General features: G+C 55.1%; 1 protein-coding gene across 2 annotated transcripts in view; it reads left to right on the top strand.

Moving 5' to 3' along the window:
• The window catches only part of GATSL2 (GATS protein-like 2), a 40,044-nt gene that overhangs the window by 602 nt on the left and 21,285 nt on the right, over positions 1-18,157 (top strand). The window lies entirely within an intron of this gene.

The raw sequence follows: 18,157 nt of genomic DNA, 5'->3' as shown, positions 1-18,157 counted from the left end.
GTCCCCCCTCTCAGCCCCCTCCCCGAGACCGGAGGGCCGGGGCGGCTGCAGTGACGAATCCGTGAATGAATGAACGAACGAACGAATGAATGAATGAATGAAAAACAGGTGTGGGGACGCGGCCGTGGAAAAAACAAACTAACGCCCCCATCCCCCAATCCCTCGGTTGGGCCGGCCCCCGTCGCCACGGCGGGGGGAGGGATTGTGCTGAGCGCGGCTACCCTGAGCAGAAAATCGTAAAATCATTAGTGGGTGTTTATCTCAAGGTGCCTGCGAGGGTTGCGGACGCCGCAGGGGGAGGGGTGGGCGAGGGCCGGGGAGAGGCGGCGGGCTAGAGTCGCGGTGATCCTTTCTCCTTGGGGTCCTGGAAAGGAGGGTGGGGGTGTTTTGCCGAACCGTGGAAGGGGAGGAGCAGGCGTGTTTATGGATCTGCCTTGAGGCTGGGCTTGGATGCTGCAGGGGGAAAAATAGTTGAAGGCCTTGGAAGGTAAAAGGGGGGAAAAAAAACTTGGATTTTCCCAATGTCGGTAAGGGTTTGACTTTGTGAGCCCCGGTAGGTGCTCAGAGTAGGGTTTTTGTTGTTGTTGTTCGGGGAGCCGGGAGCCCGGTGGAGTGTGATTGCCAGCTAGCTGCTGTAACTTAAGTCCTCTGCTCGCCCACCATTGTGACTGCTAAAAGGGATGATGAAGTTGTTGCCGGTTGGTTTTTCAGGGTTTGGGGCAGTGATGGTTCTCCCTCGCTGCAAAATGAATGAATACATTACAGGTCAAGGTTAACGTTAAAATGACAGCCCCCCCTACGCTGCCCCCTTTGGCGCTGAGCTCAAAGGAGCTCAGGGGACACAGGGAAATAATTCAATCTGAGCCTGTTATCTGCCTGTTAAAGTTCTTGCTTGGAAATCTCACTTCGATGTGTGTGTCTGAGCGGGAGCTCCGGTCCCGGCTATTGTTTGCGAGATGGAGCCCGATCTGCTAGTGGCATCTTGTTTACTTTCTTCTTGGGGCTGCTTGGTGGGGTTTGGAGATGTGAAATCCTTGCCTTCGCAGAGCCCCCTTGCACCTTTGATTGCAAACGGTAATTATTAAACAGGTCATTTGAAAACAAAAGCCAACAGCTCAGATTCTGAATATCCCCCCCTCAAATACACACAGAGCCCCCTCTGGCTGTTGACACCTTCTGATCCTGTATCTACCTGCCCTCTGCCCCCACTCCCTGGCCAGTTCTTGGAAGGTTCCAAGGCTGGAGGTAACAGAACGGCCTTGTTTTTCCAACCCCTGGCCCTCGGCCCTGGGCAGCCCCCTGGCTGATTTCTCGGCCACCATACAAATGGGGATGATGACTCAGGCTGCGGCTGTGCACAGGGCCTAGGTGCTGGAAGGAGGGGGCATTTGGGGGCTTCGTAGAGAAACAGCAAAGGGCAGGGTCCCTCTGCCCTTTCCCTTTGTGGAGGGACTAGTCTTCCAGCCCCCACCCCAGGGTCCAGTTTGGAGGACTCATAGATAGGCATGGCCTGGAGTGAGCCCCTGCTGTGTCTGAACACTGGAAAACCTGCTCCTCCTTGGGTCTAGCTCCCTCTCCCTCAGGAGCCACAGCCTGTCCGAGGCCCAGGTGACCAGTCCAGTCCCGAGATGACTCAGGGGTCAAAGGTCATCTCCGTGTCTCCAAGGTCTGGCTCCAGAAGGTGCTGAGCGCATTTGTCAAATGGCCGAGGATGCCCTGCTCTAAACACACTCGAGCCCAAACAGTGGCTTCGTTTATGACTAGCCCCCTGTTTGCCTGAGTGGCCGAGGCGAGGTCCCTCTCCTCTGGCTCTCACTTTGTCTGCCTGTAAAATGGAAATAGCACCACTTGGCTCACTGGTTTACACAGGTCTGCTGCGTGTATGGCATGGGATGACTGCAGGAAATGGTTTTTAGCAATCATAAGGGATGATGGGGTGCAGATATATTATCTAAGAGATTTTCAGTAAGCCATCCAGGTGGAACTTGTGGTCCTCCTTGATGCTTCCTGTAATACCTGCCCCCAGGTAGTGACCCGTAGCCCTGTCACCCCTCCCCCAAACCTAAGTTTAGCCCAAACTATCGCAGCATTCCCCAAGAGTCTCTGTGCCACCTGTTAAAAATGTTTTCCATCACTCTCTATAGAGTCAAACCATTGGCATGGCATTCGAGGCCTTGTGGGAGCTGGACCCTGAATCCTCATGTTTAGCCATTTCTCTGACAAATACTCTAGTGACCCACAAGTTACCTTATTGTTCCCTTCACACCTCTGCTTTTGTACCTGCACCTTTTCCAGCTCTGCCTGGCGTACTCTCTGCCCTCTCCCCCTAGTACATTCCTATTCAACCCCCCGAAACCTTCCCAAACCTCCCAGCAGACTTAGTCACTTCCTCACTCTCGTATCTACCTGCGGTGGAGGTGTGGGGAGGGAATGGCATCGGGAGACACCCACTCTGTGTGGGGGTACAGCTAGGTCCAAGAGATGCTGAGATACCCTGCCCCAGGGATCACAGTGCCGCAGGATGGGCTCAGGGAAGGGGTGGTCTAGCAGGGTAGGGAGGAGGCTGGGAGGCTCCCTGCAGGAGGTGGCACTGGATCTCAGCTCTTCAAAGTAGGAATTAGCTGGGTAGAAAAGGGGTCCTGCCCTCTAGGTATGTTCTGTGAATTAGGTATTATACCTGCTTTGCAAATAAGGAACCTGGAGCTCAAAGGTTAAGTGACTTGCTCAAGGTCATGCAGTAAGAGCCATGATTTGAATCTGCATCTTTCTTACTCAAGCTCAGAGTTTTTGCTATCACAGTTTGCAAATGATGCCCACATGGAACAGCTATGTCCAGCCCTTCTGTTTGCCACAGGCTGTTCTGAGAGGTTTGGGAGCAAAGAATGGAACCGCCGGCCTTTCTGCATTCCCTCCCACCAGCCTTGGTGGGCCCTTTCCTCTTCTAGGAACCCGTGGCCCTCATCACTCCCATGGAGACTTCTTCCTCTGGGCTCTTGGAGCCTGTCTCAGATGCTCCCTCCCCTTCCCCATCAGTTCTCAGGTTTGGTCCATGACAACATGTTGTTTGCTTGTCTTTTTCTCTCACTCAGATTATAAACCTTCATCTCAGGAAGTTTTTTGTGTGTCATTTTATCCACCCCTCCCCACCACCACTGTCACCACGGCACCAGTGAGGATAAGAGCGGCCACTCATTCTGGGATATTTTACAAAGAGTGCAGACACTAGATTTGGAGAAGTAAAATGGCTCACTCAAGGTCACACCACTGGGAAGAAACAGAATTGAGATTTGAACCAGGCCCTGTCTCCACTGCACTTAGCACCCTGCTTTGTAGGCACTTAGTAACTGTCTGTTTGATGGATTTCCGACCCATGCACAGAGTGACCCAGATTTCAGCTGAGTATTTGCCAGAGTCTCTTATGCGTGCCCTGGGGGCTGGACATGGCAAGCAGAATCACACCTGGCAGAAGAACAGCCTGGCGACCCTGTCCCCACTCCACCAGGCAGGCCTCTGGACACTAGGAGTAGTGTCTGGGTACAACTGGAGTAGGGGGTCAGAAGGCCAGTTGAGTGTACTTACTAGCACAGAGCTAGTGGGCAAAGTCAAAGCCATCCACAGAGCGTCCCCTCTGCCCTGTGGTCCTGTGCCTAAGGTAACCCTGATGCTTTGTAGCCCAAGGGCCCCCTATGGCCCACCTGCCTGTCTATCCTGGCCACACCCTATGGTGTCTCCAGCCTTCGGGCCTTTGTTCCCTCTGCCTGGAGGGATGCCGCTTGCCCTACCCACTTTCTCTGCCTGCCCCTCCTTTTAAGATTCTATTTTCATGCTCCAGAGTGCACAGCTGGGCTCAGACCCTTCCTCTGGTGTGATGGACTTAATCTCAAGAAGATGAAATGTAACCACGAGCTATCAGCAAGGATGCTTTGGGCTGCGGATAGCAAAAAGCCATGGCTGAAACAGTAAGTTTGAACTTCGCTGGGCTGCTGCAGTGCTGGGTGACTTAAAGGCTTGATGAGGTCATCAGGGAGCCGGGTATTTGGCCGCCCATGGCATGGCAGCGAAGCTTCCAGTGTCATGGGGGAGCCCCGGGCATCGCAGAAGGAAACTCAGTGAGGGAAAGGGCTGCCTCCATGGTGTCCCTGAGAAAACCTTTCCAGGGGCACCTGAGACCCCTGCACAGATATCCTCATCTCATTGGCTGGAACTGGGTCACATGAACATGCCTCAGCCTATCACTGACACAGGGAATGAGACCATCGTGGACCAATCATGATTCACCTCTGAAGGTGGGGCCTGCCGCCTGGAGGCTTCTAGCCATAGAGAGGTAGAGGACCCAGTGGCTGTGGATGGGGGCTGACCGTGTGTGCGTGATGTGGCAGAGGCTCCGGGTCCCATGGCTGACCTGCCCAGGGCGGGCCTGGAGGCTGACTCAGGTGCGAGGAAGTTTCAGTGCACACACAGCGGCGTCACCCCAAATCTAGGTGGGCTCATGGTGCTCCCCCTCTGCCTAGCTTACCCCGGCCCCACTGGAACCAGTACTGCTTGTGGAGCCCCCTCGTTAGTGGGCCATGGCTGGCCTGGCCCAAGCCTGGGAGTCCAGCCAGACCCGGGAGGGCTTCGGAACCCGGGAACTAGTTGGAGGGGCTGCAGGTGTTCAACCTGGACAAGGGACCTGCTCACCTCCCCAGGTGTGATGAGGCTCTTTTGGGATTTGTTCTCTGTAACGCTGTAATGCAAAACTGGGAACAATTAAGTATACAGTAATAACAGCAATGGCAACAGTAGTAATAACTCAAACCTATAAAGCATTTAGTACATTCCAGACACAATTCCAAACACCAGCATCTATTAGCTCATTTAATCCTTAAAACAATCCTATAAAGTAGGAACAGTATTGTCCCCATTTGACAGATGAGGAAACTGAGAAACTAGAGTAGGCAAAGACACACAGAAGTGGCAGAGCTGGGATTTGAACCCAGGAAATCTGGCTGTAGGACGATAACCACTGAGCCAGGCATCCAAGCAGACTGGTTTGGACTCCTGTCACCGGGAGCCACTTGGCAGGGGTGTTGCTGAGAGGCCATAGCAATGGGGGGATGGGGAAGAGATTGGGCAAGGTCATCATCCCAAAATGTTAAGAGGTGGCAGGAGGCTGCAGCACCCTCTTTTTTTGCCTGTGAAATGCTGTTGTCTTTAAATTCCATCCTAGAAAGCCCATCCCATTTGATTGGCAAGAAAAGCACACAGGTGACTGTGCAGTAAGCATGTGCCCACACAGCCCTTGCCGCCTGCCTGGGCCAGATCTGCCGTGTGCAGGTCTCCAGTTCGTTTTGGTCTGCCAGCAAGCCACAGTGAGCACTGAAGACTTAAGATGCATTCGTGGGAGAAAAGCTTAAAATTGCAAGAAGCCCATGTAGTCCTCATCACTGCCCTGAATGCTTTGGGCCAAGGCCACTGTTTGATTGCAGTTTAGGCTAGCAGGGGAGTTAGAGCCCTGGCACACCTCAGGTGGGATCCCAGCACTGCTGCATCCTGGCAGTGTGGTCTTGGGCAAGTTGTTTCACCTCTCTGTGCTGTCAGTTTCTTACCTGTAAAATGGGGATGCTGATCACGCCTACAGCCTAGGTCATTGTGAGAACTTGATGAGATAAACCACATTAAGCACTGCCAAGGGTGCTTGGTCCACTATAAGCTCCAGTAAGTGTCAACCAAGAAGACCCTGGGTTAGCTGGCCAGTGCCAGTCCGTGAGGGCAGAGCCTGAAAAGCCCAGGGTTAGAAAACTTCACACACACAATCACATTGTGATTCTAGGAAGTGGAGATTCTGTCACTGCCCTCAGAGAACTTGGCCAAGGACACCTGTCATTTAGGTGCAGGACCTCTGGAAAGGGAAGCCAAAATGCCCTAGGACCACAGAGCTGCAAGCGAGTAAGGCTTCCTAGAGGAGGTGGTACCAAGATGGGTGGAATGAGAAGATGTCAGGAGGTGCCGAGGACAAAAGAAGACAGGTGAGCAGGGAGCAGGAGTGGGTGGGCACAGATGGATGTGGGAAGGGCACAGGGTGAGCCCAGAGCTGTTTCCAACACCCACTCAGAGCAGCTATGGCCTGCTGCTGCCCCAGAGGGAGGGGCTGGCTCAACCCCAGCTCCCAGGCACCCGCGTGGAAGGCGCAGGGTTGTCCTTGGCCTGCCCCGCGTCCAGCTGCTCAGCATGGTCCACGCCCCCTCACCATGCCCTTTTCTTTGCCCTGTGCCCGTCCTCCTTATCTCTCCCTGGAACTATCTAGACAGCCTCCTGCCTCCAGGGCTGCCCCAATGGTTAGTGTAGCCAGGTCCCTCTGGGCAGGAGGAACAGCCTGAGCAAAGGCCTGGAGGCTGGAAAGAGAAAGGTGTCTACAGGGCAGACGGCAAGCTGCTGTCCTGTGGCTGGTGCGGCCACAGCCCGAGGCTGGTGCAAACTGGTATGTTCTGTCCATGCACAAGCCCTGCAGCATGTACCTGCTATGTGCAGGGCCCAGTGGAAAACACAAAGGACCTTCTGTCCAATGGGAAGAAAAGATGTGTGTTCTGTGTGTTCTCCACCAAAAGTAGGGGGTGAGAGGTCCAAAGGCCCGGGGTGTGGGTGGGAGGTCACTAGGAGCACAGGGGCTGGGTAGGGTTGGGGGTGTCGCCAACTGGAGGTAGGTGCTTGTGCGTTCCCTCTGAATCCCCGGCCACATCTCCGCCTTGCTCAGAATCCTTCTCAGACTGCTCCCGGCCCCTGTTCACACCCCTCGCCTGACATCGTGACTGTTCCTTGATCTGACGTCTTCTATCCTCTCTGGCTTTGTCCCCTCCCTCCTCCACACATGCCCTATTTTAGGATAACCGTGGTAGTTGTAAAATATCCCGAATTCCAACACTCTTCCCTTCAACAGCTAGACCTACCCATCCCCTTGACCTTTAAATGTCTGGCTTAGTGACTTTCTTCTAAGTCACTAGAAGGTGGCAGAAGCAATACTGCAAGACTTATGTGGCTAGGTCATAAAAGGATGGCTTCTGCCCAGTGCACTCTCTCAGAGTCCTTCGGAGCCCCTGCTCTGTGGGCAGCCAGCCACCAAGGCGTGAGGGCACCCAAGCAGCTCTATGGAGAGCGCCACATGGCAAGGAACTGGGGCCTCCCACCAGCCGCAGGCACCACCTTAGAAACAGGACCTCCCGCCCCATGTGAGCCTTCCGATGGATTGCAGCCCCAGCCGACACCTACGTGCAGCCCCGTGAGAGATCCTAAACCTCAACTGCCCGTGTGAGCCACGCCCACATTCCTAACCATAGGAACTGTGAGAGATAATAAAAGTTCATTGTTGTTTCAGTCCACTAAGGTTTGGAATAATTTGTTATGCAGCAATAGATAACTAATGAAGTGTTATTTATCACCCAAGTGGGGACATTTTTGAGAATAGCAGGGAATTCTAAAAATCATTACCCCAGACAACAGCGCAGACCAGAAAGTGTGACTGCTCTACCTTGAGTCCAGCCAGAGAGCTCTCACAGCCCTTAAACCTAACACAACCTCTCCCTGGGGTCAGCTCCTGCGTCACCTCCTCCAGGAAACCACCCTAGCGCAGAGTGAGTGGCCCCCTGGAATTGCACATACCTCAGGGTGCAGACTAGAAGGGTGGTCCCCTTCTGTCCTCACCCCCAGGTGCACATCCACGCCTTACAACCAGTGTTCCTCGGCCCTGACTTACCTCCCAGGGATCAAGAAAGTCCATCGTAAAAGGTTTAATCGGTCTCTGCGTACGGCCGGCAAGTTTTTTTCTTATGACAGACCTCTAGTGTAAGGAACCAGCCCTGAATAGGACACCCTCGTCCCATCAGTGCTGGGGCAGTTGGATTCTGGTTGTCCAAGGCCCACGGGCCCTTCATGGTGGCCATCCTTGGTGGCCAATACTGCGGCTTGGCGTGAGCAGCTAGGCCCACCAAGATCTACACCTAAACCCTTAGCCCCTCCATTCGTTGTAAGTATGCTAAATTAAAACTTCTAAGGGGGAACTCACTTCTCAAAAAAAAAAAAAAAGATAAAAATAAGTAAATTTGTGAAACTTGGGGTCTTCATTGTACTCTAGTCATTGTCTAAGACGGCGATGCTTCTCAGGTCTTTGGAGGTGTAAGGGCTGTTTGCTCTGCTCTTGGCCCCAGGCGACAGTGGTTTGTGTAGGTTTTTTTTTCTCATTGTCAACTAATGGCTTTTCATGCCGCGGCTCGGGTCATCCTGCGATTTGCTGTGGTCCACAGCTTCAAGACCAACATGAGCTTTGGATCTAAACAGATTGAGGTTTAAATCCTGGCCTTGACGTGTTATTCTTCTATCGGATGTTTCCTGAGACCCTGGCATGTGCCAGGCACTGTCCTCCACCTGGGGGATCCTGGGAGGGACCAAGTCAGAGTTCCCAAGTTCATGGGGCTACCGTCTTGTTGGTGAAGAGGGATAATAAACAAATGAGAAGATGTTCAGAGAGCAGTTAAGTGCTGTGAAGTCACAAACACAGGACGGTGAGAGGTGGGGGTGGAGGAGAATAGAGGTTTGTGTTTGAGGGTCAGGTGCTTGAGGAGGTGACATCTCAGCTGTGGCCAGATGACAAGCAGGAGCCAGCCACACAAAGACTGGGGCCAAAGGGGGAGACTGCCAGTGCAGAGGGAGGCCTCCTTATACCCATGAGGATGGCTGTTGTAAAAAAAAAAAAAAAAAAAAAATTAAAAACAGAAAACAAGTGTTGGCGAGGATGTGGAGAAATCGGGACGCTTGTGCGCTGTCGATGGGAGCGTGAAGTGGTGCAGCTGCTACAGAAACAGTATGGCAGGTCCTCAAAAAAATGAACAGTAGAATTACCATGGGACGGAGCAGGGACTCAAAGGGATATTGCACACCACGTTCACAGCATCATTCACAAGAGCCAAAAGGTGGAAGCAACTCAAGCGTCCATCAGGGAATGCAAATGCAGTGTGTGCGTTACGATGGAATATCATTCAGCCTTGAAAGGAAATGCTGACTTCAACGTGGGTGAGCCTTGAGGACATGATGCTAAGAGAAATAAGGCAGTCCCAAAAGGATACATGCTGTATCGTTCCACTGTATGGTCCCTAGAGTAGGCACATTCACAGAGACGGAAAATAGAATGATAGTTGTTGCCGGGGGCTGAGGGGAGGGAGGATGGGAAGGTTTTGCTTATTGGGGACAGAGCTTCTGTTTTGCAAGACAAAGAGTCCTGGGGATGGGTGGTGGTGCTGGTTGCACACTAGTGTGGATGTACTTAGTGCCACTGAACTGTACACTTTAAAAATGGTCGAGATGGCAAATTGTGTGTTATGCATATTTTACCACAATTTAAAAACACAAAGGTCAGAGCCTGGCAAGTGGGGGAACCAAGGGCGGGGAGCCAGGAGAGAGTTGACCTCTAGTGTGGCAACTGCTCGAAGCATGTTTGTGTGTTAACTCATCTAATCCTCACACAACCCTTATCAGTAGGTACCATTACTGGTCCCATTTTATAGATGAGGAAACTGAGGCACTAAACATTCCAGGAACTTGCCCAAGATCACAAAAACCAGTAAGTGAAGAGTAAGGATGTTTTTATAGCAGCTTTATCGAGATATAATTCACCTACAGTACAATTCACCCTTTTAAAGTTTACAATTCAGTGACTTCTAGCGTCTTCACAGAGTTGTACAACCATTGCCACTACCTAATTCCAGAACATCTTCATCACTGAAAAAGAGAAAGCCACTAGCCAGTAGGCATTCCTACTTTCCAACCCACCCCAGCCCCTGACAACATGAATCTACTTCCTGTCTCTATGGGTTTGCCTATTCTGGGCATGTCATATAGATGGAATCATGTGATACATGGTCCTTTGTGTCCCACTTCTTCCACTTAGCATGTTGTCAGGGTTCATGCGTGCCGTAGCATGGAGCAGCCCTTCATTCCTTTTTATGGCTGAGTAATGTTCCATTGTGTGGATGCACCATATTGTTTATTCATCCATTGGGGACATTTGGACTGCTTCCACTTTGGGGCTATTATGAATAGTACTGTTATGAACAGCCATGTACAAGTTTTTATGAGGACATATGTTTGCATTTGTCCTGCACATACACTTGGATATGTACTTGTCAAATGGCGGCTGCACCGTTTGACATTCCCGAGGAGTAGGGATTTGAACCCAGGTCCTCTGGTTCCAGAGTCCACGTTCTTAAATCACCAAGCTGGCTTAATGTGACTCGGAGCTTGCAAACCCGGGGGACCTGGAGACCCTCACCAGCTTGGTGTGGGGGGCACAGTCTGGGGGACTGAACCTCTGTGAGATTTGCTTTCTTTGTGGGTGGACAGGATTACGGGGAAGCGTAGTCCTCTTGGTGCTGAGACTGTGGGGGTTTGGTGTAACCTAAACAGATGCTCCTCTGAGCTGGAGAGAGGATGCATCAGGTGTGGACCCTGCGGTGGCTCTCTCCACCCCCACCTCTCCTGTGCACCTGCAGTTAGTTCCTCAGTGTCTGGCGTTGGTGGCTGCTGCAGTGCTGGGCTCCAGGAGGGTGAGTTGGTGCTGAGGTGGCCACATCTGGCGTCCCGGGTGAGTGATGCTCCATCTCTGACCCAGCCTGGGCTGCGGCCACCTGATCTGAGTGAGCCGAGGCTGCCAGGGGATGAACAGCCCTGCTGGGGAGGGACGAAGTAGGGAGCCTTCCTCTCCCTGCACGGGCCCCCGCACCCCAGACCGGCAGCTCGGTGCTTATTTTCAAGGTAGGGTCGATTCTCCCCCAATGGCTGTCTCCCCACTGAAACCAGGCTGGGCTTCCTGGACACTCATGTGGCCTCCGCACCAGCTCTGCCACCCCAGCCCTCAGGATTTACTCCCTTCTTGAGCAGGAAGACCGGTGGCTGGAAACGTCTTTTTCCATCAGAGCTCAAAAGCCACAGGAGCAGTGACTGACGGGATGGATTTAGAACAAAGTTTAACCTCAGCACATCTTTCCTGAGAGCCCACTGCACATCAGGATAGCTCTGTAGGAGGAGGTGGCATCGGCCCCAGCCCACAGAGCCAGCAGCTGCCCGGCAACTTGCCCCAGGTCGCACGATGGACGAGCGCAGCTTGGGGTTCAGCCTGGCTCCCCACTCCCAGCTCCTGCGCCCCTGCGCCCCACTCCACTCTCTGCCGTAACTCAACGTGGAGGAGCTTGTGCCAAGGGTCATTTCTCAGGGGATGTGCACTTCACAGTCAGGAAAATGTGTTTTTAGTCCAAGTTCCAACCACTTACCAGCTACATGACCTGGGGCAACTTTGCAAGAGCCTTTAAAGAGGCTCAGTGTCCTCATCTTTAAAGTGGGGATAATAATGTCGCCCCTCTGGGTAGTGACAGTTAAGTGGGGAATTTTATGTCGAGGACTTACTTAGGCGACTGACACATAGTGAATGGTTATTCACGTAAGTCAGCAGGCATTTATTGAGGACCGAAGTGCCCTGCGCTGGATGCAGGTGGCGAGGTGGCAGTGGTAGGTTCTGCCCCCGCTGCGCCGATGGTCTGTTCTGCTTTAGACCCGTCAGAACGGCTGATGGCTGCAGGGTGCAATCCAGTTTGTGATTTTTGTTTGGAGGGGAGGCTGTTGTCTGTTTGTGGGCTGACCAGAGACTGGCCGCAGGGAGGGTTCTGCAGCACGCAGCCTGCTGGGACTCCGCAGGCAGTAAGAGCAGCTTCTTAGAACTAAAGGCCTTTACGAAGGTGTGATCCCTCTGCTCTGAGCAAAGTCTTGGGGGCCTTCTCTGCACCACAAGGCAGCTCTGCCTGGTTGTTGCTTGGACATCCTGGATGTCCCATGTCTCCCTGTGGTGCCTGCCATCTTCCTCCCAGATGCTCTCACCCTCCTCCGTGTCCTCTACCCGGTAGGCAGCACCCCGGCCACCTCCCCCTGCATCCAAGTCCTGCCTGTTTGAACCCCCAGCCTTCCTGCGATCTCCGCTTCCTCGCCACCCTCACAGCCACCCCTTGTGCCCTGACCCTGAAGCCCCCAACCCCTCTGGGGGCCCCCTTGGCAGGGCAGCTTCAATTTGCATAGAAGTCAAATCCCATCCTGCACGTGTGCTGGCTGCTCGAGGACGAAGTCCAGGCCCTGAGTGTGGCCACCTCCACGCTGCCCTCCTGACTCAGCCTCTCCCAGCCCCCTTCTCTTATTTCCTTCTTGGTTCTTGCCTCCCCCGCCCCCCGTGATGCCCCTGCCCTCTTCTCTGACCAGGACAACCTCTCTTCCCCTGCCCAACATGTTGCTGCCGCGTGCAAGCCGTGCAGTCCCGGCCAGGTCGCTTCCTGTCCCTGAGCCCTGCGGCCCTCCTCTATAAGACAGAGGCGATGCTGGTGTAGTCGTTTCATGCAACCGGAAGGTTCTTCCTGAGTGAGGATGGGCACGGCTGCAGGCGGAGCCTGGCAAGAGGGGGTTTCTGTTTGCAGTCTCAGGTGGGCTTGAGTATGGGGGCTCTTGCTAGGTGCATGCTCACCCCCTGGGGGCCACAGGGGTCTCTGCAGGGCCTTCAGGACACAGAGAGGGTGTCCATAGCGTGCTTTCTGGGGGAGAGTTTAAATGCGGAATCATAGGCCTCCACACGGGTGCCCAGAGAAGCCCCTGCTCCTAGTCCAAAGCCATGTCTCTCCGGCTTGTGGTGCGATGCAGAATGAGCCAACGAAGTGGGAAGAAAGCCCACACCTTCTCCGGGGTTAGAGTTTAGAGCCCGCACTGGAATCTGGAACACTGATATGAGGGCGAAGGGCGGGGGAGGTGTCGGAGGGGTCCTTGGACTCTACCCCGCTTAGCTGCCTTAGAGGGGAGGCTGGGGTAGACCCTGGGGATAGGAGATTGCCCCCTCTCCCTGCCCCCACCACCCAGGACCTGGGTGTCTGACTCACTCCTCCCCTTCCCTTTCCCTTCCCCAACTTTGGCCCCGGGGCCCCCAGGTGAACTGTCCCAGCCACCCCCTTGTCTGCAGGGAGGCACAGCTCTAGGGTAGACCCCTGGGGAACCACCTGGATGACTCATTTGCACCCACTGGGCTGGACGCTGCCCCCCAACTGAGCGACCCTCCTGGGCTGGGTCTTCCACCAGGTGAGGGCCACAGGCTCAGGGACACCTGGAAATGACAAGGCTGCCTTATGGGTTCCTGGAGCCAGGCCTGTGCGGGGGCCCTGGTGGGCAGCCTGGGTGGAGGGAGGGACCTGAGTTTGACAGCAGTGAAACCGCACTTCCTCCCTTACCTGCTCTTTTCTCACTGCCCTTCAGACTTCCTTCTATTGCAGGAGTCCCTTCCGGCCACTTCCCTCCTTTCTGATCCCCCAGCCCTCACTGTGACAGGCGTTGTATGGATTAAGGAAGATAATGTAAGGTCGAACTCAGGCCCCACACACAGTAGGCCCTAATTAATGGGGTTCTTGCTCAGTTTCTGGGGCGTGGAGACTGAAGCACCCAACGCCCCGAGGCAGGCAGGCAGCCTCCCCCTAGAGACCCCACAGACGGGGAGGTTAGCCCGGCTCTCCCGGGAGGTGGGGGAGGTGTATGGACGTGTTTGCCTCGCTGGTGTGCTGAGGCTGGGGGTGGGCCCCTGGCCACTTCACCCCCAGGGGTGATCCTCAGCAGGTATTGGGCCACCAACCACTGGTCCCCGGGAGAGCTGAAGCGCTGGCGGGCCCAGAACAGCAGGCCGCTGCCATCTCCCCTTCCCTCCGGGTCCATGTGCCAGGCCTCGTGCCAGGCGCTCGGATGTGTTAGCAGCCGAGGCGGGCGTATTATTAATACCTCCCCGGATTTACAAATGAGGACGCCAAGGCCGTGTCACTTAGAGAAGAAGCTAGGTCTGGCCTCAGCAATCCAGTCAGAGAGCCACTCCTGACTGCCACACTCCTCATGCTGTCCCTTTCTAGGTCCAGGGCCATCCCTCCTCCAAGAATGTTGGGAAATCTGTCCCCGTCCCAGCACCCCGTGCCTTCCACCCTCCTGCCAGGCTTAGCTGATCCGGAGGCTCCAGGCTCTGAGACCCCCTGGGCCATGGAGTGTCTGCAGCAGGGAGGGCTGGGCCTGAGCAGCACCCTCCCCAGGGTCCCCAGGCCACCGGGATTGTGGCATTTGCAGCTGATCCAGAGGTGAAATGTGCGAGATGCCTAACACCCCCGGCCCCAGGAAGGGAGTAGATGCTTCTGGCCCCTTGGGCCCTCAGGGCTCTGGAAGAGGCTGCTCGCTGCTGCTACCAACGTCCACCCCTGAGGTCACCCGCCTCCTGGTGGGGCAGAGAGGGAGGATGTTGGTGCCATGCGGGCCTGGCCTCTGGGACCCAGGGGGTCTGCTGAACCCAACCAGTCACACAGGTACTAGCTCACAGCCAAGATGGGGTGGTAGCAGTGACTCAGCCAACTCCAGCTTGTAGGAATTGTATTTGTACGTTTTTATGTTCCCATTATTTTTTCTCTTTTTCTCCAAAGCTCAGATCTCCCTTGTTCTCTCTGCCTCGGTAGCGTTGGCAACACTGGACACATCTGTGTTGATTTTAGGCCCAAGTCCTGACTCCGGTGGGTCGGTGCCACCATTACCCGGGGAGTGCAGGGTGACACGACAGCTCGGCCTGGGAGTTTGCAGGAGGGTTTCAGCCATAGCTTGACCCCCTCCCCAGGCCAGCGGTCCAAGCGCTTTGGAAGGAGCAAGAGCTGGCGATTCAGGCTGGTTGGTAAACATAGCCCCAGGAATGCGCCTGCCCTGGCCTGGGGAGCCGTGGGCAGCGAGGCCCAGTCTCCAACGCGCTTGAAGAGAAAGCGCAAACAGGCAGCGCCCTGCAGCAGGGCAAGGAGGTACAGGAATGGAGGCCTGGGAAAGGTCATTTCCTCTCCCAGCCTGGCCCTGAGGTCTAGGGTGGCACCGTTTGGGGTGAGCATTGCCCTTCCTGGTTGAGCAGGACAGCGTGTTAAAGTACTTGGCTGCTCTGGACTGGACCGAGCCTGGTGTCTTTAGTTCATCATTTCTATTTCGTGGATTTGGAACTGAGTCCCGAAATGCAGGGACTTGTCCAGGCACACAGCATCCCCTGTGGGTCAGGCTGCTGGTCAGCGCATGCTGCGCCCAGGCCCCAGCTCCAGGGCCCCTTCGGTGGTGCTCACTGGTGGCTATGTCTGGACAGCGGGGCCTCATCTGTGAAAACCTACCCATCAGCGGGGGTGGGCGGGGCATGGCCTCACCTCCTTGTCCTGTTGCCACCTGTGTGTTCTCCCAGCTCCACACCCATGACTGCTGGGCCTCCCTGTCCCTTAGGCCCAGCGTGGAGGCCCCTCTCCCTGGAGCCCTCCTGAGCCTCCACCTCTCCCTTGTTTAACCTTTGACACGGCTACCGATGCTGCCTCCCCTTCCGTTCCACTTGGGAAGTGCTCAGTGCATTTTGTCACGGGCTCACATTCATTCCAGCGCTTTATCCATCACCTTTGGTCTTGTCCAGTTGCTTCCTGAGTGTGTCTTCTCATCAGTAGCATACAACATCTTCAGGGTGTCATAGACTAAATGCTTGTGTCCCCCCAAAACTCACATGTTGAAGCCCTAACCTCCAGGGTGGCTGTATTTGGAAATAGGGCTCTGAGGGGGTAATTAAGGTGAGATGAGGACATAAGGGCAGGCCCTGATCTAATAGGACCAGTGTCCTTGTAAGAAGAGACGCCAGAGAGCTCCCTCGCGCGCTCTCGATGTGTGTGCCGTGAAGGGGCCACTTGAAGACACAGCAAGAAGGCGGCCGCCTGCCAGCCAGGGAGAGAGCCCTCACCAGAAACAGCCCCTGCCGCGCCTTGACGCAGCACTCGCAGCCTTCAGCACTGTGAGGAAATCAGTCTGTTATTTAACCCCAGTCTCTGGCACTTTGTTCCAGCAGCCCGAGCTGTAAGGCAGGGGCACTACCGTGCCCTCTGTGTTGCCCACACCAGCTGGCCCTCCTGGGCCCCTGGCCGTGAGGACCGGTGCAAAGGGCACAGGCTTCAGGTGCATTCAGTCCCCTTCCCCCCACCGACGAGGTCGTGTCCTGAGCCTCCGTGTGCCCATCTTGCTAATGGGAAGCGAAAAGAGAGGCGAGTGGGCCAGGTGCCCGCAGGTGCGATAGCACTTGTCCTGCCCTGTCTCCCTGGCCAGGGTCGAGCTTGTTGAAAGCATTCGGTGTAAATGCTGGAAAGTTTTCTCCTGTGAGCTAAGAGAACAACTAGGGGACTTTTCCTGGAGAAAAGTAGTGGTAATGTGAGCATCGGGGGGTGACAAGGTGCAGGCCCAGCGTCACCCAGCTTGCTGGGAGAGGGGCAGGGAGTAGAAGCTCACACTCCTTCCTGGCCGTTTCCAGGAGGGGCGACGGGGAGGCCAGACATGCCCAGGCATGAGGCAGGGCTGGCCAGGACAGGCCCTGCAGTGCTGCTACCCAGACTGTGGGCTTGGGTGCTGGAGAATTCTGGAAGGAGTCGGGCCACGGCCGCGTCAGCATATAAGGCCACTGATGGCCCCCCGTTTAGCGGCCAGTATCATTCTTCTGCCGTCCAAAGCTGGCAGATGGTCACAGCCACCTCTGTTGCATCTGGCTTGCATGTTGCTTAACCTGCTCCCGACTCCACTTCGACGGCAGCCCGGGAGCTCTGAGGAGTCCTGCCGGCCCTTAGCCCAGGTCCCCGGCTACTCTGGGCACTGACCCCATGAGCGGTCACACGCGCCACCCTTTGCCATCTAGGAAATCAGCCACCCCAAAAACCCAAGACACTGAGCCTTTAGAGTTCTAGGAAGGGAAAACGGGGTGTCTGTGGGCCAGACGTGTTTTCTTTGGCCCACCCGGTGTGTTTTTTAAAACTTATACCAGCGTTTAAACATTGAGAAAGATCACAAAAATCTGCCTTTCCATCTTTTCTTGAAAAATTGGAAGGTCTTACAAACCAGGGCCCATATGGCAACAGTTTGTCAGAGCCAACTGGCAGGTCCCCCCCTTTCAGCTGGGGGTTCCCAGGCGGCCCAGTCCCTTCCACTCCCAGGTGCCCCCCACACTGAGACCGGGTACTGGGCCATTTGTCATTGTGCTGGTACGGGCCTGTTTTCTGGGTACAGAAAAATCTATCTCTACTGTTCTTTCCCAAAAGTGCAAGAAAGAAAAATAGACTGACAGGGTCCCCATGTTTCTTTGTGAAAACGAACAAGGTTCCCGGGTGTTTCATATGTGAAGATGTCTTAGTCCTGGTTCTCTTCACCCAAGTAGCTCAGCTGCCTGTCCCTTGCAGGCCTGTGAGCTGTAACCCCTGCTCTAGACGTTTCGGGCTCTTCTTTGAGGGGGTCCTTCCCCCGTCCCCCGCAGAAATACAAGCGCATCTGTGTCCTGACCCCCCATCCCTGGGAGAGCTCTGGCAGGCACTGCTGACTTCAGACGTGACAGTGACGGCTGGGACGCCTCCATCTTTTCAGGTTCCCAGCTGGAGGGCACAGGGGCCGGGGGTCTGCAGCTCTGACACGGCCAGACTCCCGGGCTCTGGTTTCTGGGTCCTCCATCCCAGTGTCCCCTGGCATCCCCTCTGTGGACCACAGTGGATGGAGCCTGTGATGGTTAATTTTAGGTGTCAGCGGCTCTGGTTTAAGGAATATGCAGATATGGCAAAACATTATTCCTGGGTATATCTGTGAGGGTGTTTCCAGAAGAGATGGGCGTCGAATCAGTGGACTAAGGAAGGTCCACCCTCAACGGAGGCAGGGACTGTCCAGCCAGCCGAGGGCCAGGTGAGAACAAAAAGGCAGAGGAAAGGGGAATCGCTCGCTCCCGTCTGCAGCTGAGATACCTTCTTCTCCCGCCCTTGGACATCAGAACTCGGAGGTTCTCCAGCTTTTGGGCTCTGGGACTTGCTCCAGCAGCCCCTGGGGTTCCGAGGCCTTGGCCTTGGACTGAGCTGCTACACCCGCTTCCCTGCTACCCCAGCTTGCAGGTGATCTGTCGTGGAACTTCTCTGCCTCCATAATCGCGCGAGCAATTCCCCTAATAAATTCCCTCTCGCATATCCATATCTGTGTGCTATTGCGCCTGCTCCCCCACCGAGAGAATACAGGGCCCAGGCAGGGGCAGAGAGGGGTGTTTAGAGATTGAACAGCTTGCTCCTGC

Source organism: Propithecus coquereli, unplaced genomic scaffold (genome assembly GCF_000956105.1).
Source record: "Propithecus coquereli isolate 6110/MARCELLA unplaced genomic scaffold, Pcoq_1.0 Scaffold150, whole genome shotgun sequence".
NCBI classification, from domain to species: Eukaryota; Metazoa; Chordata; class Mammalia; order Primates; family Indriidae; genus Propithecus; species Propithecus coquereli.
The sequence above is the reverse complement of the archived record's forward strand: the minus strand, read 5'-3'. Positions and strand labels throughout refer to the sequence as shown.